The sequence below is a fragment of the Cherax quadricarinatus genome, chromosome 13, assembly GCF_038502225.1.
Source record: "Cherax quadricarinatus isolate ZL_2023a chromosome 13, ASM3850222v1, whole genome shotgun sequence".
In the NCBI taxonomy this organism is placed as follows: Eukaryota; Metazoa; Arthropoda; class Malacostraca; order Decapoda; family Parastacidae; genus Cherax; species Cherax quadricarinatus.
The window spans coordinates 12,365,389-12,390,920 of NC_091304.1; the positions used below are offsets into that span (position 1 = coordinate 12,365,389).

Sequence of the window (25,532 nt, forward strand, 5' to 3'; positions counted from 1 at the left end):
CACAGTGGAAATGGGTGCCTCTCCATGAGATACCCCACAAGTGAGATGTGTGCGTCTTATGCAAAGAATGAGAAAGCATAGTCTCCCAACCACGACATCAATGATCAGACAAAGATCCTAAACTCGGCTTGATGGTGTAATTTGTTATGAATAAATTCAGACCAATGTTTCTGACAACAGCTGTGAAGGTGGCTAGAGATGACAGCAAAATAATTTGAGAATGGAATACCTCTAAATGAAATTGGAAGGTCGTATACCACTGATTGCGCAGCAGAGTCTGCCTGCTCATTGCCCTGAACATCAACATGCCCAAGTATCCAGAAGAAAACAATTTCTTTGCTTTTTGCTAGAAATGCAGTGCAACCCAAGTTGTATACATAGAACTGGGGGACGAGGCAACTTAAATTTTTTGATAGGCTGCAAAGCACTAAAGGAGTCCAAGACTACATAAACGATGAAGTAGGCCTGGACACAATACGGATAATTGCTAAGAGAATTGCATACAGTTCATCTGTGAAGATACTAGCCGAGTAATAAATGACCTTGTACAACACTGTCCAGGAACACTACTGCAAACCTGACAACGTCAGAGGATTTAGAACCATCAGTGTAAACTGCAACAGCCCAAAAATGAGGCCAGAAGTGGATAAGAAAAAGAGAGGAAAAAGCCACTGTTGATACTGTAATGGAGTTTTTGTGCATGACAGTGGGGAAGAACAGATACAAACAGTCGGAACTTCCCAAGGAGGAAAGAGAAAAGTTAGATGATAGAAGTACATACATATGAAGAGGGCAACTAAAGAGAAGTCAAGAGTGAGTGAAGATGAAGAGGAAAGGGACAGAGTAAACAGGGGCAGTGAACAAATAATGGATCTCTACTAACATCCATTATTATCCTGTATGTAGAAGGATCGTGAAGGTCACGAGAGCGGACAAAAAAAACAGAGGCAATGGGCATCACAGCAATCATTCAAGGATGGAACATTCACCTCTGCATAAAGGCTCAGAACAGGGGACAAGCGAAAAGCACCTAGATATAAATGTAATCCCTGATGATGAATGGGATCAAGTTTAGAAGGAGTTGCAGGAGAGGCTTCAGAACACATCTGGTCGCCATAGTCTAGTTTCGATAAAATTAGGACGGAATGCAGTTGAAGAGGAGTTGATGATCTGCCCCCATGAAAGATGAGCAAGAGTTTTACAGTCGGCAGTCAAACAGAAGGCTGAGAAATCTGACCATGCCACTTTCAAGGAGCCATTCAGGTATAATGAAGTATCAGAAACAACAGAATCTCTGATGAAAGTAATTTGGTGCATTTCAGAGTCATAAAATTTAAACTCGTGTAATGGTCCAATGGGAAACACGGTTGACAGCATTCTGGAGTGAGGCTGGTACTAGGCAATAGTCAGCAGTCATCGATATAAAGTGATGACCAAACATTAGATAGAGAGAATACAGGGAGATCATTTATAGCAAATAGAAAAAGAGCGGTGTTAAGGACACATCCCTGCAGGACACCTTCAACTTAGACAGTCTAAGGAAAGCAAATTATTAACCACCTGAACACAGAAAAGTGCCTCAGATAAAAAGTTTTTAAGGAAAAGTGGCAGACTGCCTTGGAGGCCTAAGGAATGAGCTTGGGCCAAAATGTTAAAGCTCCTAGTAGTGTCATTATGCCTTTTCAAGATAAAAAAAGACTACAATAACCGAGTGGTTACTAGCACTAGCATTACGAACATAGGCATCTACATGGAGTAAGGGGGTCAATACTGAAGTGGAGTAAGGGGTCAGTAGCAGAGTGGCCCTGACAAAAGCCAAACTGACTAGTGGAGAAGCTATTGCATGTCTAAGTACCACACCAAACATCTATCTATTAGACATTCCATCAACTTGCAACTGTACTGGTAAGAGCAATGGGATGATAATATGAGGCATTATGACCCTAAGTACCTGGTTTACGAAAAGGCAGAACAATGGAAGTTTTCCACAGCTGGGGAAGAACTCCTTGCAACCAAATAAGATTAAAAAGATGTAAGCAGACTACAAGGGCAGACAGATGTAAATGCTGAAGAATATAAATATGAATGCCATCATGTCCAGCTGCCAACTATCAGCAAGTGGAAAGTGTTGACTAGTTCTAGAAGCAAAAAAAAAAAGCACATTATAAGACTCTTCCCTGCTAGAAAAGTAACTCTGGCAGATTTGGAGGAAAGAAATGAGGGGTATAGATGGAGCCCCTGAGAGATATGGACAAGATGATATTCCAATTTCTGTGACAACTTCAAGAGGGCTAAGTATACTGACATTGGCAACCCTAAGAACCAGAGCTGGGTCTGGAGTGTATTTGCCACTCAATTTCCATATTTTTTCAAAACTGCGCTCAAAGTCAAAAGTGACTGAAGAAACAATCCTGCCAACAAGTGCATTTAGCTTCTCGGATGGAACGTCGGGCAACTGCCCTCACCCACTTAGTTACCCTGTGGTCCTATTACAGTGGAACCTCAAATATCAAACTTAATCCGTTCCAGGAGCTAGTTCTAAATTTGAAAAATCTGAAAAGCGAAGCAATATTTCCCATAAGAAATAATGGAAATACAATCAATCCGTTCCAGAAACCCAAAAATATTCACAAAAAAATACATTTTATAGAGATTGATTCCAGTTTTACATACACACAACAAATATAGTGTTCAATTATGTATTAATAAATGTAAATAAACATATAAAATAACATTTTTACTTACCTTTATTGAAGATTAGTGATGCCATCTGGAAGATAGGGAGGAGGAGAGAGGGAGTTGGGGTTAGTGTTTGAAAGGAGAATCCCCCTCCATGAGGGCTTCAGGTATCAAAGCCCTCTCTGGGGTTACTTCCCTTCTCTGTCAAACTAGCCTCTGCTGGCCTTAAATTCACTACCAGATCGGCATGCAACTTTCTTGCCTTTTCACAAATACATGTAATGGTCTCTGAAACACTATCACCTGCCATCTCTTTATCCTTGATCCACACCAGCAACAACTTCTCAACCTTATCAATTGTCTGTGGTCTTTTTTTTGTTAGCATATGAACACCTTTCGCAACATCAGCTTCCTTGATTTGTTCTTTCTTTGCCAGGATAGAAGCAATGGTCGACTTGTTTTTCCCATACATCCTGGCAAGCTCAACAAGTCTCACGCCACTCTCATACTTCTGTATTATTTTCTTCTTCACATCTATGGTGTTTCTCACTTTCTTTACCACAGAGGTACCACTAGCAAGTTTCTTTGGGCCCATGGCAGCTTATTTCACAGTCCCACAAGCACTAAACACAACGAAATATAATCATAAAATGTTTGAATGAGAGCGCAGGTTAGTGTTCACTCAAGCATCAACAAAACCAGACTGGCTCACAGCGCCTGCACGGGGGCGTGGACAGGTCCAGTACCCGGCAGTTCGAAAATACAGTGGACCCCCGCATAACGATGGCATCACATAGCGATTATTTCGCATACCGCTTACTTTAATTGCAAAAATTTTGCCTCACATACCGCTTAAAAACCCGCTTACCGATTTTCGTCCGAGACGCGTCCAATGTGCGGCCTGAGCCACGCTCACATGTTCCGCTGGTGGCATTGTTTACCAGCCAGCCTCCGCGGTAACATCCAAGCATACAATCGGAATATTTCGTATTATTACAGTGTTTTCGGTGCTTTTTCTGGAAAATAAGTGACCATGGGCCCCAAGAAAGCTTCTAGTGCCAACCCTACAGCAATAAGGGTGAGAATTACAATAGAGATGAAGAAAAAGATCATTGATAAGTATGAAAGTGGAGTGCATGTCTCCGAGCTGGCCAGGTTGTATAATAAACCCCAATCAACCATCGCTACTATTGGTGGTACAGCTGCTGCTGCTGCTGCTGCACTGTCAGCTGCTGCTGCACTGTCAGCTGCTGCTGCTGCTGTAGCACCGTTGTTGGTGTGGCTTATTGAGAATACCAAGAAACAATTAACCCCAGAGGATTTGCCACCCAGGATAACCCAAAAAAGTCAGTGTCATCGAAGACTGTCTAACTTATTTCCATTGGGGTCCTTAATCTTGTCTCCCAGGATGCAACCCACACAAGTCGACTAACACCCAGGTGAACAGGGAAAAATGCCTGGAACTAGTGCTCATATTGGTGAATTTAAAGCCAGCAAAGGTTGGTTTGAGAGATTTAAGAATCGTAGTGGCATACACAGTGTGATAAGGCCTGTTCTGGAAGAAAATGCCAAACAGGACCTACAGTACTCAGGAGGATAAGGCACTCCCAGGACACAGTGTCTCATCAGTCATTGCTGCATCTTCAATAAAGGTAAGTGTCATTTATTCTTCATTTAGTAGACTAGTACATGCACAATATATACTGTGCATGTACTACTCTACTATTGTGCATGTATCCTTCTCTTTGTGTGTGGGAAAATGTATATTTCATGTGGTAAAATTTTTTTTTTCATACTTTTGGGTGTCTTGCACGGATTAATTTGATTTCCATTATTTCTTATGGGGAAAATTCATTCACATAGCGATTATTTCGCATAACAATTACCCCTCTTGCACGGATTAAAATCGTTAACCGGGGGTCCACTGTAGCGGCGAGTTCAATAATAGGGACAAAGCTGGTTAGAAAAAAACGTTCGATTTTTGAAGAGTTCGATAAGTGATATGTTCAAAATTTGAGGTTCCACTGTATAATGATATTGGCCCCATGCTATTTTGAGTACTGTTTCTAGTGATTCGCAACACAATGCTGTAATAGCGGGTGAAAGGATGTGTGTTGCTCTTTTGAGCACCAGTGGTGGGAATTTATCTAAATTTCCTGACTTGTTTTTCAGCGAATTAATAATCTGTGCGGGCTCAGCTGGAGCAAGATAAAGGGATGCTGGAAAGCTTCCAACAAGATAATCACTCGCTCAAGTATTAGTGCTAGGAATTTTATTAGCTAGACTTAATCCTATAGTAGAGAACAAATCATTTAATTTACTGGCTGTTTCTACAGCCTGGAGGTGTGGTTCACCGAGTTTAGTTAGTACAATATCTGATTTTGGTCGGCTCCAGGTCTTTTTCATATTACCTCATTTCATTGAATCTCCTAACACAGTACAGTAGTTTAGTAAGGACTGTCAAATAGTTTTTGGTATGTTCTTTAGTTATTAAGCTCAGTCTCTATTGTTTTTTGTAGATATGTACCTTATCTATGGATGTGACTAGGAGATATGTATCTTATCTATGGATGTGACAAAGAGACTACGTAGCCATGGGCTACTCAGTCTCTCTGCTGTAATCTGCTTAGCTTTTATAGGACAATGTTTGTTGTAAAGATTTTGTATTTTTTTGTGGAAAATTTTTTAAGCCAGCCATCAACACCCTTGTCATTGTCAAATTGTGTTCTCCAGTGAATTTAACTTAGAGCTGTAGTGAAGTTATTTATGGATGTCTTGTCATGGAGATGAAATGATATCTTACTATATTCAAGTGGTAGTTTACAACCGTTTGTTATGAGGAAGGCGAGGTAGTGATCAGTAGTACTGTTTGTGACGATCCCTGCTTTGAGAGGAGCTAATATATTTATACACATATGTATGATCAATTGTGGTTGAACTCATCTCTGTTTACCTTGGTTCATTATAGCTGGTATGAGCAATGAGTTGTTCATACTACTTATGACGTGTTATAGGTGCCTCCTCAGCTAGGCCAAGGTTAATGCTGAGGTCACTAGAAAGTAATAGGACATGTTTATTTAGGTGCTTGTTAGTTATTAGGTTTTTTTTTTTTAGGTTGTCACTAAAGCTTGGAATATTAGTATGTGGTATCCTGTATATTACACCAACTGTAATGGGAGTCCTTGCGTGTTTGGTTGAAAAGTTAGCAATTATATATTCACCATATTTACCTCTGAAACATGTAGAGCTATTGCATAATGGGGGTGGAATTGTCATCGACTAATAGCAGATGGCAATTCCACCCACCATTTGATCAAGCCAGCAGTTATGATGGACAGTGAAAGGATTAAGTACAATGTAACTAGGAATGATTGGTCATGATTTAGGGTGTCCCAGTAATTGAAGCAGGCCTAGTAAAAATCCATAACACAAACCAGGAGGGGATAGGGGCCTTACCTATCATCGGGCAAATCACCAATTATTGATTAATTCCGCTACTTTAAGCATGACTTCAAACTACTTCCGGTCCTGAAACCAACCAAATTCATCTGTACTTCAGTAGAAAGCATTCCATTTTATCAAATGATATGAAGAAACAGCCAAGCAAACCATAAAAATCATCCTAGAAAAACACCTGAAATTTGCTATTCTAAACCAAACACAAGGTCAGAGGTTTGCTCTTCTCATCGTGCACCCTGTGGAGCTGGATTTTTTTTTTTTAATGTCACAGTTGCTCATTTGCTTGAAATTACTAAAAACCACAAATGTAGTTGAAGTTTTGGCAATAAAAATTGAAAACCAAAATCTTGTCATTGTGGTTGTATACAAGCCACCAGATACACTTCCCAAGAATTCAAGGCACAGCCTTTGAAAACTGACCACTTTCTGGAAAAATCTTTCAACCCCAGCCCCAAATATTTTTTTGTTGAGCGATTTAAACTTAAGACACCTAAAATGGAGGAATGTGGCAAATAATGTTTTAGCAGAGATAACCCCAGGAGGCAGCTCAGATCAAAATCCACACACGAGTTGTTAAAACTCTGCCACAAATTCATCTTAACCCTTTGACTGTCGCGGCCGTATATATACGTCTTACAAGGTACCGTGTTTGACGTATATGTACTCATAAATTCTAGCGGCTTCAAATCAAGCAGGAGAAAGCTGGTAGGCCCACATGTGAGAGAATGGGTCTGTGTGGTCAGTGTGCACCACATAAAAAAAATCCTGGAGCACGCAGTGCATAATGAGAAAAAAAAAAACTCCGACCGTTTTTTTTTAATTAAAATGCCGACTTTGTGGTCTATTTTCGTATAGTATTTATGGTTGTATTCTCGTTTTCTTGATCTCATTTGATAGAATGGAAAATATATTATAGAAATAGAGGTGATTTTGATTGATTTTACTATAAAAAGAACCTAGAAATGGAGCTCAAAGTAGGGAAAATGTTTGATTTTTGCCAATGTTCAAAAGTAAACAAATGATGCAATTGTCCAATAAATGTCCAACTAGCCATTCTAATATGCAGTCATGAATGGGTTGATGTTATTTATACAATTATTACAGTATTGCAGTAGTCTGCATAATAGTAAGTCTTCAATTTTTTGTTTGAATAAAAATTCAAAATAGAAAGCAAGAGTAATATCAGAGGGGCCTGGAGACATGACTGATGAGCAAAGAAAATGTTATTTTAGAGCCAGGAATGTCTGCATTGTTCATTCTGGACCTTATTTTGAAATTGTCATATTTTTTATTTTCGTGAAATTGGCCAAATTGCAAATTTCTGACCACATTATTAGGTAGTTGAAATCGGTAAATGGGCAGTTTCTTGTACTCAATCGATAGAAAAAATGGAGTTCTAAAGAAATAGCTATGAGTTTGGGCGACTGGAACAATGGAATTAGCCGAAAATAGGGCTCAAAGTGGGCGAAATCGCCGATTTGTAAACAGTGCCGAAGTCGCTAAATTCGCGAGAGCATAATTCCGTCAGTTTTCCATCAAATTTCGTTTTTTTGGTGTCATTACAATCGGGAAAAGATTCTCTATCATTTCATAAGAAAAAATAATTTTTTTTTTTTTAAATTTTGCGACACCAGGAGACACCTCAAGATTGGGGGTTGCGACAGTCAAAGGGTTAAGCCAGCAAATAGCAAATAATGGAGCTAACAAGACTGAAAAATACACTTGACCTTTTCTTCACTAATAATGATGATCTAGTACGAAATATAGCAACTTCAGCCATTGCACTTAGATCACAACGTAATTGAAGTACAAACATATATGTGCAGGGCTCCTGACCAACAAAATGAGATCTGTGACAAAAATCAAAGGCCTACCATACAGGAAGGTCTTTTTTTCATCAGTGCATTATGCTGGATAGCAGCCGTTAGCATGGCATCATGGTCTGCCGCCACACTCCACAGTGACTCCTCAGTGCTCACGTGGCTGCCGTGATGAGAGTAAGTGTTGCACTTTAGTCTCTCATCCGCCCCATCTTTTGTCCAGTGTTCCCTTTGGTTTTGGGGCTATACATGTTTGATTATGGGTAAAAGGAAGTCTTTAACCCTTTCAGGGTCCACAGGCCCTCTCAGAGACTTGTTCTCAGGGTCCCCCAAATTTAAAAAAAGAAAAATTATTTTTCTTCTCATGAAAAGATAGAGAATCTTTTCCCGATCATAATGACACCAAAATTATGAAATTTGATGGAAAATTTACGGAATTATGCTCTTGCGAAGTTAGCGGTCTCGATGATGTTTACGCATCGGCGATTTTGCCCAATTTGAGCCCTATTTTCGGCCAACTGCAATGTACTAATCGACAAAAATCATAACTATTTCACTAGAACTCCATTTTTTCTATCGAATGAGTACAAGAAACCACCAATTTACCGATTTCAACTATCCAATACAGTGGTCAGAATTTAGCAATTTTGCCAATTTCACACAAATTTCAAAAGATGCCAATTTCCAAATAGGGTCCAGAATAAACAAGAAAGACATTCCTGGCACTAAAATAACATTTCCTCTGTTCATTAGTCACGTCCCCAGGCCCCTCTTACATTTCTTTTGCTTTCCACTTTAAATTTGTATTCTCACATAAAAAAAAATAAGATTTACTGTTAGGCAGACTACTGCATTAGTGTAGAAATGGTATAAATAATATCGGCGCACTTGTGAAAGAATATTAGACTCGCCAGTTGACGTGTATTGGACGCTTAGCATGATTTGTTTACTTTTGAACTTTGGTAAAAATCGAACATTTCTGCTACTTTGAGCTCAATTTCAAGGTACTTTTCATTGTAAAACCAGTCAAAATCATCTCAATTTCTGTAATGTGTCTTCCATTCTATACAATGAGACCAGGAAAACTAGAATACAACAATAAATACCAAATGAAAATATAGTGCAAAGTCGCTGTTTTAATCCAAAAACACGGTCAAAGTTTTTCTTTTTCTCATTACGCACTGTGTGCTGCAGGATTTTTTTTATACTGAACACACTGACCACATAGACCCATTCTTTCATATGTAGGCCTACCAGCTTACTCTCACTAGATTTGAAGGCGCTAGAATTTATGAGTACTAGTACATTATGGACACTGGCGTGTAAGCCGTACTAATACGGCCGAAACCCTGAAAGGGTTAACACCTGAAACCATAGCTCAAATCATAGGGCTTCACAAAGCTGGGCAACAGATAAAAGAAACAGTAGAGAATGTTGGTGTGTGTGAGCATTCAGTGAGGAACTGGGTGCAGCGTTTCAAGCCTGGTGGCGGTGCCAAGTTACCATCTGCCAAACCTCAGCCTGGCCCCTTGAAGAAGACATCTATTCATACATTAGCTGTGTTAAAGCAGCAGTTAGAGAGTACATCTAAGAAAACTGCTAGAGAATTGAAAGAACAGAACCCACATCTTCTCTCAGAGGTGTCTGTAAGAACTGTTAACAGATGTGTGTCAGAACTGGGCTACAGTAGTCACTGCCAGGCTAAGAAACCGATCCTCTCCAAGCCAGAGAAGAAACGTAGGCTGGATTATGCAAAGAAATATCTTCACTGGAATCCTCAACAGTGGTCTGAAGTACTTTGGAGTGATGAAGCAACCTTCACTGTCACCTGTAACCATGGGGGACGTGTACCAGCCGAGAGGTAGTGACCTGCTAGACCCATGCTACACCTGTGGAACCACCAAACACCAAGACTCGTTCATGGTTTGGGGGGGTGTCAGTGCTCAGAGTGCTGGTGAACTCATTGTGCTTCCCAAAAACCAGTACAGTATATGAACCAGTATAATTACCTGGAGTTATTGTGTGACAATTTCCCTGAGGCGTTAGACAAGTGTAGGGCTACGGTTTTTGTGCAGGATGGTGAACCATGTCATACCGCCAAATCTGCAGTTCAGTGGCTTAAGGACTGTGAAGTGAAGTTCTTTGATGACTGGCTGAGCAAATCCCCAGACCTAAACCCTATTGAGAACCTCTGGTCAATAGTGAAATGAACTTACTGGGCAAGGATATCAGTTCCATCTCGCTGCTGGAGGCTCCTCTACATGAGGCATGGAAAAATATACCTCCCCAAACCCTCAAGAATTTGTGAGTCTTCCTACACGGCTGAGGGAAGTGATTAAGCATAAGGACGCAGCACCAAGTATTAAAACCTCAGTAAGTTGTAAATATATATATTATAACCTTTCATGGTGTGTGTTTGTGTTTTGGTATGTGTGTGGGGGAGGGGCAGCATAATGCCGTGACTAGCACTGCATATGAGCGATGCTATCACCAATAACGCAGATCTATGCAAGACAGTGAAAGGGTTAGCAGTACGTACTGACAACACTGGGGTTTAAAAAATATTTTTTCTCTTTAGAAATGGTAGAGAATGTTTTTCTGAAGGTGATGACACCAAAAATATGAAATCTGATGGAAAACTTGTGGAATTATGCATGCACAAAGTTGGTAGTCTTGGTGCAATTTATGTACATACAGTGGACCCCCGCTTAACGATCACCTCCAAATGCGTCCAATTATGTAAGTGTATTTATGTAAGTGCGTTTGTACGTGTATGTTTGGGGGTCTGAAATGGACTAATCTACTTCACAATATTCCTTATGGGAAAAAATTCGGTCAGTACTGGCACCTGAACATACTACTGGAATGAAAAAAGTTCGTTAACCGGGGGTCCACTGTATTTACATTTTCACCCACTTCGAGTTCTATTTTAAGCCCATTCCACTGCTGAATTCAACCAAATTCTTAGCAATTTTGCCCATTTAACTATCAGAACAACTCTAAAGTGCCAATTGTACACAAAATTCAACAAATTCCAATTTAAAAACAGAATCCAAAAATAACCCCTGTGGACATTTCAGCAAACCATCCTCTCTTCATTAATCACATTTCCAGGCCTCTCCTATAATTACACTTGCCCTCCATTTTGTTTCCATCTCTCTCTCTCTAAAAAAAATCAGTTTTACCCTATTTCTCAGATTAATAAAGCATAACCAAGAATGATAGGTCATGGTTTACGGTGTCCCATTAATTGAAACAGACCTAGTAAAAAACCCGTGAAACAGATCAGAGGGGAGGCATGGGAAGGCATTACCCTTCCTCAGAAAATTCTTCAAAAATATAACATTTCCACTACTTTGATGCCTTTTTCAAGCAACTTCTGATCCTCAAACTGATACCAAGAAACAACCAATAAAACCATAATAACCATCCTAGAAAACACCTGGAGTTTACCTGGAGAGAGTTCCGGGGGTCAACGCCCCCGTGACCCGACTGTGACCATGCCTTATGGTGGATCAGGGCCTGATCAACCAGGCTGTTACTGCTGGCTGCACGCAATCCGACATACGAGCCACAGCCCGGCTGGTCAGGTACCAACTTCAGGTGCTTGTCCAGTGCCTGCTTGAAGACAGCCAGGGGTCTATTGGTAATCCCCCTTATGTATGCTAGGAGGCAGTTGAATAGTCTTGGGTCCCTGACACTTATTGTGTTGTTTCTTAACGTGCTAGTGACACCCCTGCTTTTCATTGGGGGGATGCTGCATCATCTGCCGAGTCTTTTGCTTTCGCAGAGTGATTTTCGCTTGCAAGTTTGGTACTAGTCCCTCTAGGATTTTCCAGGTGCATATAATCATGTATCTCTCCCACCTGCATTCCAGGAGTAATTGAGGTGTTTTATCTCAGTTATGCATGCCAAACACATGGTCAGAGGTTTGGTTTTCCCATCATGTACTGCTTGGGGCCAGATTTTTCTTTTATACTGTGCACACTCACCATTCACCAGGTGCCAGATCAACTAGGCTGTGATGGATATGTGGGTCAGCTGGCCACCAGCATCAAATCTAGTTGACCAGACAAGCACCAGACAATCCTGGCCCAAGGCCAGGCTCTAGGAGTAGGAAAAACGCTCAGAACTCATGAAAGGTGTATCAAAGATATAAGTACAGAACCGTTCTCTCATGTCTATGCCAAAATTTACTGCTCACAGCACATTTGAGGATGTCAATATTGTATATCTATCATGACTCGGTAGGCAACACTCTCACCTCACACACAATGTGTGTGTGGTTGAATCCCCAGCCATGTGGATAATGTTGGGCGTGTTTCCTTACACCTGCTGTCCCTGCTCACCCAGCAGTAAGTAGGTACTTGGGTGTTAGTCAGCTGGTGTAGGTTGCATCCTGGGGGACAAGATTCTGAAGGGCCTCAGTGGAAGTAAGACAGTCCTTGATGACACACTGATTTTCTTGGGTTATCCTGGGTGGTTAACCCTCCAGGTTAAAAATCCGAACAAATATCATCTCATCTTAAAAGATAGTGAATGGGGTAGTCCCTATATTAGGGATTAAAGTATTCTTGCCTTGTGGTAAATTGGTTATATGCACCCTTAATGACTTGTGTAATCAGTACAGTGTACAATGAACATTAAAATGGTATAAAATACCGACAGGTTGTTAGGTAAGACACATATGCAACAGTTAGGTATCTTTATTTCGAAACGTGTACAATCAATTAACAGCCAAACAAATACAATAATCTGTAAGCCTTGTAACAAATGCTAAGGCACTGCTGCCTTGGCTTTAGATTTCTGCCTACCCTAACTCCTAACTCAAGTTCCATATATGTACAGTGGACCCTCGGTTATGGGCCATTCTGCTTATCAGCCAACTTGCTTATCAGCCGGTTTTTCGGCTTTTGGTTATTGGCCATTATTTTGCATATCGGCCATATGGGACACATCAACCCGCAGGCCTGTCAGCCTCTCACGCGTTCGTGAGTCAGTCTAGCTGTGTTTCTGGGAGGGTGAGGAAGCTTCCACTCATTCATCCAAACATTTCGCTATAATCAATTGTTTTTTATGGTTATTGATTGATTGCAACTGCAAAATAAGCAACCATGGGCCCAAAGGAAGTGCCTAGTAAAGTTTCTTTGGTAAAGAAAGTGAGAAACGCAATGGAATTTAACCCTTTGACTGTCACAAGCCCCTTTCTAAAACTGTCATTCTATGTCGCAAAAGTTTTGGAAAAAAAAATGTTTTTTTCTTATGAAATGATAGAGAATCCTTTCCCGATGGTAATGACACCAAAAGTACGAAATTTGGTCGGAAACTCACGGAATTATGCTCCTGCGAAGTTAGCAGTCTCAGCGACATATACGCATCGGTAATTTCGCCGACTTTGAGCCCTGTTTTTGGCCAATTCCGTTGTTCCAGTTGACCAAACTCATAGCTATTTCTTTAGAACTCCATTTTTTTCTATCAGATGAGTACAAGAAACCGCCCATTTACTGATTTGAACTACCCAATAAAGTGGTCAGAAATTGGCAATTTGGCCAATTTCACGCAAATTAAAAATGATGCCAATTTCAAAATAGCGTCCAGAATAAACAATGTAGACATTCTTGGCACTAAAATAACATATCCTTTGTTCATTAGTCACGTCTCTAGGCCCCTCTTATATTACTATTGCTTTCTATTTTTATTTTTTTTCATACAAAAAATACAAAATTTTGTTATGCAGACTACTGCATTATTGTGAAAATGGTATAAATAATATCAGTGCACTAGTGAAAGAATATTAGACCCCCCAGTTGACGTGTATTGGACGTGTGGTGTAATTTGCTTAATCCTGAACATTGGTAAAAATCGAACATTTCCGCTACTTTGAGCTCAATTTCAAGGTCGTTTTCATCGTGAAAGTAATGAAAATCATCTTTATTTCTGTAATATGCTTTCCATTTTATCACCTGAGACAATGAAAACAAGAATACAACGATAAATACTATACAAAAATACACCTCAAAGTTGGAGTTTTAATAAAAAAAAAAAGTCAGTTTCTTTTTCTCATTATGCACTGCGTGCTGCAGGATTTTTTTTATGTGGTGCACACTGACCACACAGACCCATGTGGGCCTACCAGCTTTCTCCTGCTTGATTTGAAGCCGCTAAAATTTACGTGTATAAATACATCAGAAACAGTGGCGCGTAAGACATATATATATGACGTAAACAGTCAAAGGGTTAAGAAAAACTGTTGAAAAGTATGAAAGTGGTGGTGAGTGTAGCATGAAGGGAGTGTAGCAAGGAATCAGGGAGTGTGGGAGGCAGGGAAACAGGGAGTGTGGAAGGGAGGCAGGAAGTGTAGCAGGCAAGTACACCAAGGAGGCAGTGAGTGTAGCAGGGAGGGAGTGTAGCAGGGAGGCAAGGGGTGTAGCTGGGAGGTAGGGAGTGAAGCTTGGAGGCAGGGAGTGTAGCAGGGAGGGAAGAAGTGTAGCAGGGGTGCAGGGAGTGTAGCTGGGAGGCAGGGAGTGTAGCAGGGAGGCAAGGGGTGTAGGTGGGAGGCAGGGAGTGTAGCTTGGAGGCAGGGAGTGTAGCAGGGAGGGAGGGAGTGTAGCAGGGAGGGAGGGAGTGTAGCAGGCAGGGAGGGAGTGTAGCAGGGAGGGAGGGAGTGTAGCAGGGAGGGAGGGAGTGTAGCAGGGAGGGAGGGAGTGTAGTAGGGAGGGAGGGAGTGTAGTAGGGAGGGAAGGAGTGTAGCAGGGAGGGAGTGAGTGTAGCAGGGAGGGAGGGAGTGAGTGCAGCAGGGAGGGAGGGAGTGTGGAAGGGAGGGAGGGAGTGTGGAAGGGAGGCAGGAAGTGTAGCAGGCAGGGAAGGAAGTAACCCCAGAGAGGGCTTTGATATCTGAAGTCCTTATGGAGGGGGATTCCCTCTCTCCTCCTCTTTGTCTTCCATAAGCCAAAAAGAGTCTTCAGTAAAGGTATGTAATGGTGATTTAAATATTCGCTTATTTATTTTATTTAGTTCTCATTGTTTTGTGTATGTAAAACTATAATTAATTTTCAAAAAATGTATTTTTTTGTTAATATTTTTGGGTGTCTGGAACGGATTAACTGTACGTATTTACATTAATTCTTATGGGAAATATTATTTCGGTTTTAGGCCATTTCACTTTCAGACCGACCTTCTGGAACGAATTACGGCCGATAACTGAGGGTCCACTGTACCAATACACAATTTAGTTTATAGCTAACTGCAAGTTATATTTATTCCCAATGATTAGGATCTGGCACTTTTCCATACTGCACTTAAGTGAGAAAGAAACTTGTCTTGGCAAGTTTGATGCACAGTGCACTTTATCTGCCACTTTTCTGACCACACCATCAACTTGTTTAAATCATTCTGAAGATCAATGGTACATTCCTCTGCATTTATTTCTTGGCCTATTTTTGTGTTCTCAGCAAATTTGTGTCACTTATTCATAACCACTTTTAATAAAACTCATACGAATAACAAGAAGCCCAAAACTGATCCTTGTGGAATGTCACTTGTGATATCACCCTCTTTATACAAACTGTCTGCTGTCCATTTTTCAACCTGGCCTTGATCCATGATTGAATTCTCCTTCAATACTATGTGCTGCCACTTTCAAGTTTTCTGTGCAGGACTCTTATGAAAACCTTACTGAAATCCAAGTACAGTGGACCCTCGAGTTTCGGCAGCCTCGACTTTTGTGAAATTTGACCTTCGGCGAGTTTTTTTGGAAAAATTTGGCCTCGAGTTTTGTGAAAAAATTCGTGTTTCGGCGACCATCCGGTACTCGTCCACCCGTCACCGCACACACAAAGCCAGTCTCCCATGCCATTCTCGCTCAGTGTGCCATTGTTTACCAACATGTGACCATCACCCCGCGGGTTCATACAATACATTTCATAATAATCCATTGTTTTTTGTGCTTGCAACTGCTAAGTCAGTCATCATGGACCCAAGGAAAGCTAGTGCAAGCCCTTTGGTAAATAAAGTGAGTGACAGGGATGTGGAAGAGTTGGTGGAGGACCACAGGGAAGAGCTAACCACTGACGAACTGCAAGAGCTTCAACTGGAACAGCATCAGACCACAGCCGAGGAACTTGCTGCAGAGGAGGAGGAAGAAGGAGTGGATGAGATGCCTTCTTTAGTGATTAAGGACATGTGTGGAATGTGGAATGAGTTGCAAAGTTTTGTTGAAAAGTATCACCCTGACCAAGCTGAAACAAGCCATATCTGCAACATGTACAATGACAGTGTTGTGTCCCGCTTCAGGGAAATCTTAAAGAAACGCCAGAAAAAGACCTCTCTGGATAGATATTTTGTGCTCCAGGGGTCTAGTGACTCTCAAGTTGTTCCCAGTGGCATTAAAATAAGAAGGGAAGTAACCCCAGATAAGGACTTGCTACCTAAAGTCCTAATGGAAGGAGATTCTCCCAAACAATAGTGTACACCTTCCTCCTATCACCTCCTCCCGTCTTCCATCCACCCAGAAGTCTTCAGTAAAGGTAAGTGTAATGTTGTTATTATTTATTTTAAATGCATGTATGTACTTGATTTCTGATTGTTTTCATTATGTAAATCTTTATTTAATTTGAAAAAAAAAAATTATTTTAATATTTTTGGGTGTCTGGAACGGATTAATTTTATTCCATTACGTATTTCTTATGGGGAAAATGGTTTCGAGTTTCATGAATTTCGACCTTTGGTGGGCTCTCTGGAACGGATTAATCACGAAACTCGGGGGTCCACTGTACGTATAAGTATTCTTTATCATGGTCAATTGTCTTAAATAAAAGTACAGTACTAAAAATAATTAAATTTATTAGGCAAAAATGGCCCCTTTTGATATGCTCACCAACCTAGCTTCTAATTATATTCACAATGTGAGCCCTTCAATCTTCCCATATCTAAATTGAATATTGTCATAAATGAATCTTGTGTTATTTTTATTGCCTGCAGGAAGGCCTTGCTGATATTTAATGTTTCTGTATTTGATATTGAGGCAACTTTCATACTTATTTTGGTATTGTCCTCAAAGGATGATGTGAAACTGTGATTAGCACTTTTATCTGTCTGCTATAACAATAAGAAACAGTAAAGGTGCTAGGACAGTGCCTTGAGGTAATGAACTTTTTACTTGGCTGAAACTCTTGACATAACCTAGCCTTAAACAAACCTGAACAATGATATTGGATAACTCATGGTTATAGTTTAGCGAGTCACAGAACCTGTTGTCTGGATAACACATTGACACTAGTAAAGTGAAAACACAGCAACTTTGTCAGAAACAATATCCAAGGATGTCATAATATTTTAGTAAATATAAAGACTAAGTACAGGTACCATCCGACTTACGACCAAGCTTGGTTCCGACCAACCGGTCGTAAGTCAAAATGGACGTAAGTCGAACCTTTGAAAATTGCCGACATACTGAGTAGGGCATAATGTCAAACGTTTCGTATATAAACTACCTACATTATACTGTAATGTAATGTACAATCATTATTTCATTCTTTTTACCATAATTTACTTTTATAATAATATAATAATCATGTCCACTCATTACTTACCTTAAAATATCTGTAGTCTTAATGTAAAGTGAGGTGAGTAAACAAGATTAAATGAATAAACGAGAGAGAGAATGAGTGTGTAGAAGGTTCACGAGTTATGTAAACAAACGTTGTTGTTGTTGTTGCCAGCCCAGACACGAATGGTTTTTGTTCACTGTCAAGCCGACCAGAAAAACATCTCATATTTGTTAATTCATATGTTTATATGTTATGTAGCATGTTTACAGTGGAACCTCAAAAATCGAACGTATCACATATCGAACGTTTCGAAAATAGGACCATTTTTTCGGACAAACTGTGTCCCTATTATCAAACGTGCTCCTAATTTCGGACCGCCGGGTATGGGACCTGTCTGCCAGCCCGCTCTGTCTGCGTCCCCCGCAGGCGCCATGAGCAGTCTAGCTTTGTTTATGCTTGAGTGAACATTAGCCTGCGCTCTCATTCACATATTTTACGATTATTTAGTTGTGTTTAGTGCTTGTGGGACTGTGAAATAAGCTGCCATGGGTCCAAAGTACCCCTGTGGTAAAGAAAGTGAGAAACACCATAGATGTGAAGAAGAAAATAATACAGAAGTATGAGGGTGGTGTAAGACTTGTTGAGCTTGCCAGGATGTATGGGAAAAACAAGTCGACCATCGGTTCTATCCTGTCAAAGAAAAAACAAATCAAGGAAGCTGATGTTGCAAAAGGTGTTAATATGCTAACCAAAAAAAGACCACAAATAGTTGAAGAGGTTGAGAAGTTGTTGCTGGTGTGGATCAAGGATAAAAGAGATTGCAGGTGATAGTGTTTCAGAGACGATTATTTGCGAAAAGGCAAGGAAGTTGCATGCCAATCTGGTACAGAAAACTCCTGGAACCAGTGCTGATAGTGAATTGAAGGCCAGCAGAGGCTGGTTTGACAGATTTAAGAAGCGTAGTGGCATACACAATGTTGTACGACATGGTGAGGCAGCCAGTTCAGACAAACGGGCGGCTGAGAAGTTTGTACAGGAGTTTAAGGGGTACATAGACAGTGAAGAATTCAAACCTGAACAAGTGTTTGTGACAAAACAGGCTTGTTTTGGAAGAAAATGCCAAAAAGGACCTTCATCACACAGGAGGAAAAGGCACTGCCAGGACACAAGCCTATGAAAGACAGGCTTACTCTTATTCTGTGCTAATGCTAGTGGCGATTTTAAAGTGAAGCCTTTACTTGTGTATCATTCAGAAAATCCCAGTGTGTTTAAGAAAAACAATGTCTTTAAGAACAAGTTAAGTGTCTTGTCGAAAGCTAATCATAAGGCATGGGTCACAAGACAAATTTTCAAAGAGTGGGTCTATGAAGTGTTTGGCCCCAGTGTGAAAAAATACCCCCAGGAAAAGAAATTGCCACTCAAGTGCCTCCTGTTAATGGACAATGCTCCTGCTCATCTTCCACACTTATTAGACCTCTTGTCTAAGGACTTCAGTTTTATAAAAGTGTAGTTCTTGCCTCCTAACACCACTCCTCTCCTCCAGCCCATTGACCAGCAGGTCATTTCTAACTTCAAATAACTCTACACAAAAGCAGTGTTTGAAAAGTGCTTTGAAGTGACCACAGACACTAAGTTGACCCTAAGAGAGTTCTGGAGGAATCACTTCAACATCTACAACTCCATAAGCCTTATAGGTAAGGACTTTGAACTCTGCTTGGAGACATTTGTGGCCAGATTGTGTCCAAAAGAGGGATTTTGAAGGGTTTGAGGCTGACCCTGACCCGGCTCACTCTCTGCCTGTTGTGGACTATTGTGGCATTGGGGAACACCCTGGGGTTGGAGGTGAGTGGCGAGGATGTGGAAGAGTTGGTGGAGGACCACAGGGAAGAGCTAACCACTGAAGAGCTGCAAGAGCTTCATCTGGAGCAGTATCAGACCACAGCTGAGGAACTTGCTTCAGAGGAGGAGGAAGAGGGAGTGGATGAGGTGCCTTCTTCAAAGATCAAGGAGATTTGTGCCAAGTGGAATGATGTCCAAATGTTTGTGCAGAAGTACCACCCTGAGCAAGCTGAAACAAGCCATCTTTGCAACAAGTTCAGTGACAGAACCATGTCCCATTTTAGGGAAATGTTAAAGAGGCGCCAGAAACAGGACTGTGGACAGTTATTTTGTGAGACAGGGGTCCAGTGACTCTCAAGCTGGTTCTAGTGGCATTAAAAGACAGAGAAGGGAAGTAACCCCAGAGAGGGCTTTACCTGAAGTCCTCATGGAGGGGGATTCTCCTTCCAAACACTAACCCCAACTCCCTCTCTCCTCCTCCCTATCTTCCAGATGCCATCCCCAATCTTCAATAAAGGTAAGTAAAAATGTTATTTTATATGTATTACTATACATAATTAAAAACTAAAGTATTTGTTGTATGTAAAACTGTAATTAATCTCTATAAAATGTATTTTTTGTGTGAATATTTTTGGGTTTCTGGAACGGACTAATTGTATTTCCATTATTTCTTATGGGAAATATTGAATCGAATTTCCGACTTTTCGAATTTAGAACTAGCTCCTGGAATGGATTAAGTTCGATTTTTGAGGTTCTACTGTATTATATAATTTTGAAAAAAAAATCATAGATGGATTAAGCAAAATGTCTATATTAACGTTTTATACGCAATTAATGCGCCTCAGTGATTATTATTGTGTTATTATCATTATTAATATGGCATCTTCGAGATCAATTACACTCTTAATGAGTGGCTCTGAGACAGACAAGCAGACAGAAAGACACACACAGGTAGACAGACAGACACACAGGTAGACAGACACACACAGGTAGACATAAAAACAGACACGCAGGTAGACGTAAAGACAGACACGCAGGTAGATGTAAAGACAGACACGCAGGTAGACGTAAAGACAGACACACAGGTAGACGTAAAGACAGACACACAGGTAGACGTAAAGACAGACACACTGGTAGACGTAAAGACAGACACACAGGTAGATGTAAAGACAGACACACTGGTAGACGTAAAGACAGACAAACAGGTAAACAGATAAACAGACACACAGAGATACAGGCAGACAGATACAGACATGTTTATGTGCAACAGTGAAAACAAATAGAGTTCAAGAGTAAGAGCCTTTCTTGCCACAATCTCCAGTGCAAGATTCAGACTTCATCTTAGGGGCCATGGTGAAATTTACTGTCCAGTTAGTACAGTTAATACAGTATGATGCTGCTGATAGGGCAGGGTTACTCAGACTGATGCTGCCTGCATGACGCATTTCCGCCGCGAGTATCGTCAAATACTGTACAGCAGTGTGCATCAGCCGGCCCAGCCCAGCTGCCAGATGCACGGTCGTAAGTCGAGTGGACGTATCTCGAGCAGGTCGTAAGTCGGATGGTAGGTGTACTATAATTATGATACAAATATGAATACAAATTGCTTATATGTGTGACTGAGCTTATTATTAGTCATGAGGGAGCACTAAACCTACAGGGGTTATACAGTGCCCAGGGAATGGGAAGCAACTGTGCTAGATAAGATTTTGCTCAGATTTTTTAACCCAGAGGGTTAGCCACCCAGGATAACCCAAGAAAGTCAGTGCGTCATCGAAGACTGTACCTTATTTCCATTGGAGTCCCTCAGGATGCGACCCACACCATTCAGCTAACACCTATGTATCTATTTACTTGCTAGATGAATGGGGACAGCAGGTGTAAGAAACATGCCCAATGTTTCCAACCTTGCTGGGGATTGAACCATGGACACTAAGTATGTGAGGCGAGTGTTGCCTACCAAGCCACGAGGTCAGGTCCTAATTCTTGGATCAAGAACCCCTCACTGGCATCAAGGAATCTGTCTTGGGGGCCATATATGTTCTATACTACCTTTGGATAATACTAACCTTAATAAACAAAAAAAGGATAGATAAAGAAAACCTGTAAGTATCATAAACAAATGGAAATACTGTAAATCACACTAACTTAACTGGGTCATCTTAGGTTAAATCTACATGATGCACTATATATGTGGATATAGCAATTGTCAGCCATCAAGACCATTGTAGAAAATATAGCTAAGCATATAACAGAATACAGTTCCAGTGATCTCACTGACACTACCAAGTCACTGATCAGTAAGAAGTCCACAATATACTCATACAGGCAAAAAGTTCTCCCATATACAAATTTCATAAAATTATCAGCAACCACTGCCCTAATATAACATTACCTAACCTAAATTATGCTGTTGAAAATTGGTGTCTCGAGTTTATGAAGTCACTGAGCCTGCTGGCTGGATAACCTGCTGACGTTGAAGACTTGGAAATTTGATGACTTCACCTGACACAAATAGGTAATGAAAAAGTAACTAGTAATAATTTATGTACAGCCTCGCCTCAAAAGAACTTTCCCCTTTCCCAAAGCATATGTAGATTGTTATGTCTAGGCTTCTGGCTGCATAAAATAAAGCTAAGGATAAGGTAAGCGATAAGGTATATATTTGTTAAGTGAACAAAAATATGAAAGGCATTACAACAGAGTGAAAACACTAGCCAAATAAATCTGCTACTCGACAGGTGGTTAAAAGTGTTACCGTTTGCCTTGCACTTCATCCAGTGAAAATTATAACACAAAACATCATAACAAATATACAGGAAAAATCCTTAAAATGTATCGGTTTAGGAAATAAATAGGGTTTTTAATGTCTTAGCTGCTGTTCATTAACGTACTAAAAGTATCGGCTTCAACTTTTAATAGAGTGCAAATCTGAAAGATTCAGTCTGGGTAATACCATTTTATTTACATTACCCGTAAATCATATCCTAGGGGGGAGGAGGTCGCCATTTTCTTTCTTATCCACCGTTCTCCCCAGCACAATATTTTATTGTCTATTATCGCTTAGTTTCTCCTTTTCTGGGCCTTTTTTGCGTTTCTGCTTATAGCCTACGGTATATTAAAGCTTTTAATTACCTGAAAGAGATCTTACACGACTATCACAACGTTAAAATACAACATTTATTTTCTTAAAGTTCCCATTCTCGATCATTTGCTTAATGAAAGAAAAATTCACAACTTCGTTTCCCGTTCTCCTTAAATCCCAAATTAAAGTAAACAAACAGACATGTGAAAGCTACATTCACCTGCACACGTTATCTATACATCCTAAATTACCAGGATACCAATGTAACTAAGCCAAAACATGACCTAGAAGCTTGAAAATCAATAGACACACTGTAATGGACATTTTGGGCAGGCGTCGCCGTCGTCAGGAATCCCAGTCTCTCTCCCTTCAAAACATTTCCCATTTTCACACAAAAAATACAGAGAACGGTTTCCAACATCCTTTTATTTTACTGGATACTTACGGGTTAATGCCCCTCGACGTCTTCCTAGCAGAGGAATCCACCTATGGAGGGTAAATCCGCTGAAAAGAGGAGAAATATTTCATCCCACAACGCACACAAACCAAAACTGGGCTGCCACTGATGTTGTCTCGCGCTGAGCGAGAACCTGCGAGACTGACGTCACCTGGCGCCTACTATGGATTCAAAATATGCCTTTTTTTTCATATAAACTTGCTCTGATACGTTCAAATTACATCTTTTGTTGTTATATAGCATGGGTATATATTATAACGTATGTCCAGAGAGTTAACGTTATACAGTTACAAGCATTTTTTTTTAAATGGGAACATAAGACATAAGTTGCAAAAAAAAATCCATATTAACATTATCGATTGCGGGTAACTGAATATACAGACATAAATGCTAAACTAATGACATACTCAGATAACTGATTTGGAATTTAAAACTCAATATTATCTGAGACACAGAGTTCCTGGTTTGTTTTCATTAGTTTAATATCATTATTATGCTGTCCATATCCATGTGTGATGAATGGCTTCATCTGTCCAGTGCAAAGCAGAGAGGTGTAAGGATAGGAGTTTGAGGTAATCAGTCCCTCAGTCTGGAATCGATGTGTTCGGTCCATCACTCTTGTAGAAAGTACAGCATATGGCCGGATAAGTGGCTTATATACTGTAGTCAGGTGAGTGGAAGCAGGAGGAGGCGGGATCACAGTGGAACCATTCACTAATGTACGTAGGTCTTCGGCCATATGCTTTACTTTCTACAAGACTGATGTACTGAACACATCGATTCCAGGCTGAGGGACTGATTACCTTTCTGCTTTGTATTGGACTGATGCAGCCACTGTGTGGCGAAACGTTTCTTCAATGAAGATCCCCATATGTTGCATAAGTGTCTATCCATGAGTGTAACTAGTAGTCAAAAGATTAGAGGCACATAATGGGTCTAAGAACTGGGCCAAAAAGTTTTGATAGCTTAACAAGTTCAAGTCGTAATGAACTACCACATGTTGATATCTGGTTACAATTGTAATGAGTTACATTAATCACGGGGATCAATAATTATTTTTTATTATTAATTTAGAATAATATATTGACATAAGCCCCAAAGGCTCACATCCGCACAATAAAAAATGTATAAGAAAATAAGGTCACTTGTTCTATCTAGGCTGGAATATTGCTGCACTCTAACAGCACCTTTCAAGGCAGGTGAAATTGCCGACCTAGAAAATGTACAGAGAACTTTCACGGCGCGCATAACGGAGATAAAACACCTCAATTACTGGGAGCGCTTGAGGTTTCTAAACCTGTATTCCCTGGAACGCAGGAGGGAGAGATACATGATTATATACACCTGGAAAATCCTAGAGGGACTAGTACCGAACTTGCACACGAAAATCACTCACTACGAAAGCAAAAGACTTGGCAGACGATGCACCATCCCCCCAATGAAAAGCAGGGGTGTCACTAGCACGTTAAGAGACCATACAATAAGTGTCAGGGGCCCGAGACTGTTCAACTGCCTCCCAGCACACATAAGGGGGATTACCAACAGACCCCTGGCAGTCTTCAAGCTGGCACTGGACAAGCACCTAAAGTCAGTTCCTGATCAGCCGGGCTGTGGCTCGTACGTTGGTTTGCGTGCAGCCAGCAGCAACAGCCTGGTTGATCAGGCGCTGATCCACCAGGAGGCCTGGTCACAGACCGGGCCGCGGGGGCATTGACCCCCGAAACTCTCTCCAGGTAAACTCCAGGTAAACAACAAATACGATCGTAATATACATTGGGCATTTTTTTTTCACATTATGACACGGACAGAGACAGAGGTTAAGGGAAATCGACCTGACGACACTGAACGAGAGGAGGGATAGGGAAGACATGATAATGACATAAGAGAAGATACTGAGGGGAACTGACAGGGTGGATAGGGACAGGATGTTCTAGAGAAGGGACACAGAAACAAAGGGTTACAACTGGAAGTTAAAGGCTCAGATGAGTCACGGGGATGTTAGGAAGTATTTCTTCAGTCATAGAGTTGTCAGAAGTGGAATAATGTGGCAAGTGATTTACTGGTAAAATAAGGTTCTTGAAGCAGAGCGGACCTAGTAGCGACCAATGAAGAGGCGGGGGCAGGAGCTGTAAATCGACCCCTACGATCACAATTAGGTGAGTACACACACAGAGGCAGGAGAAAAAGGGGTAGGTAGACTGCATTTTCTTGGACTATAAGAAGGCTTTCAACAGTTTCGCACAAGAGATTGGTGCAAAAGCTAAAGGAGCAGGAAAAAAACAGGAAAAGCACTGCAATGGATCAGCGAATACCTGACAGAAAGGAAACAACGAATGATGGTACAGGACGAAGTGTCAGAGTGGGCGCCTGTGACGAGCGGGTTTTCCCAAGGGTCAATTCTAGGGCCAGTGCTATTTCTGGTATATGTGAATGACAAGACGGTAGGGATAGATTCAGAGGTGTCCCTGTTTGCAGACGACATGAAGTTAATGTGGAGAATTGAAGTGGATGAGGATCAGTGTGAGAAATTATGTGGATGATTTTTTACAATTTTACAAATACATTCTTAAATTAACTTTCACCCACATAACTGGGAAGAACTCTGACACATCTATTACAGATTATACTTACTGATATTGATGTAC

General features: G+C 40.8%; 1 protein-coding gene across 4 annotated transcripts in view; it reads right to left on the reverse strand.

Moving 5' to 3' along the window:
• Window positions 1-23,031, reverse strand: part of LOC128688634 (uncharacterized) — a 41,861-nt gene extending 18,830 nt beyond the window's left edge. Inside the window, exons 1-2 of one of the 4 annotated variants that reach the window (XM_053776553.2) lie at window positions 22,876-22,997; window positions 5,633-5,731 (exon numbers count right to left, since the gene is read on the reverse strand). The gene's annotated coding sequence lies outside the window, so the exon portion shown is untranslated. Of the gene's footprint in view, window positions 1-5,632; window positions 5,732-22,650; window positions 22,752-22,875 lie in introns of those variants that run through there. The other 3 variants (XM_053776551.2, XM_053776552.2, XM_053776554.2) reach the window with 3 other exon arrangements.
• Between the last annotated feature and the right edge of the window lie 2,501 nt (window positions 23,032-25,532).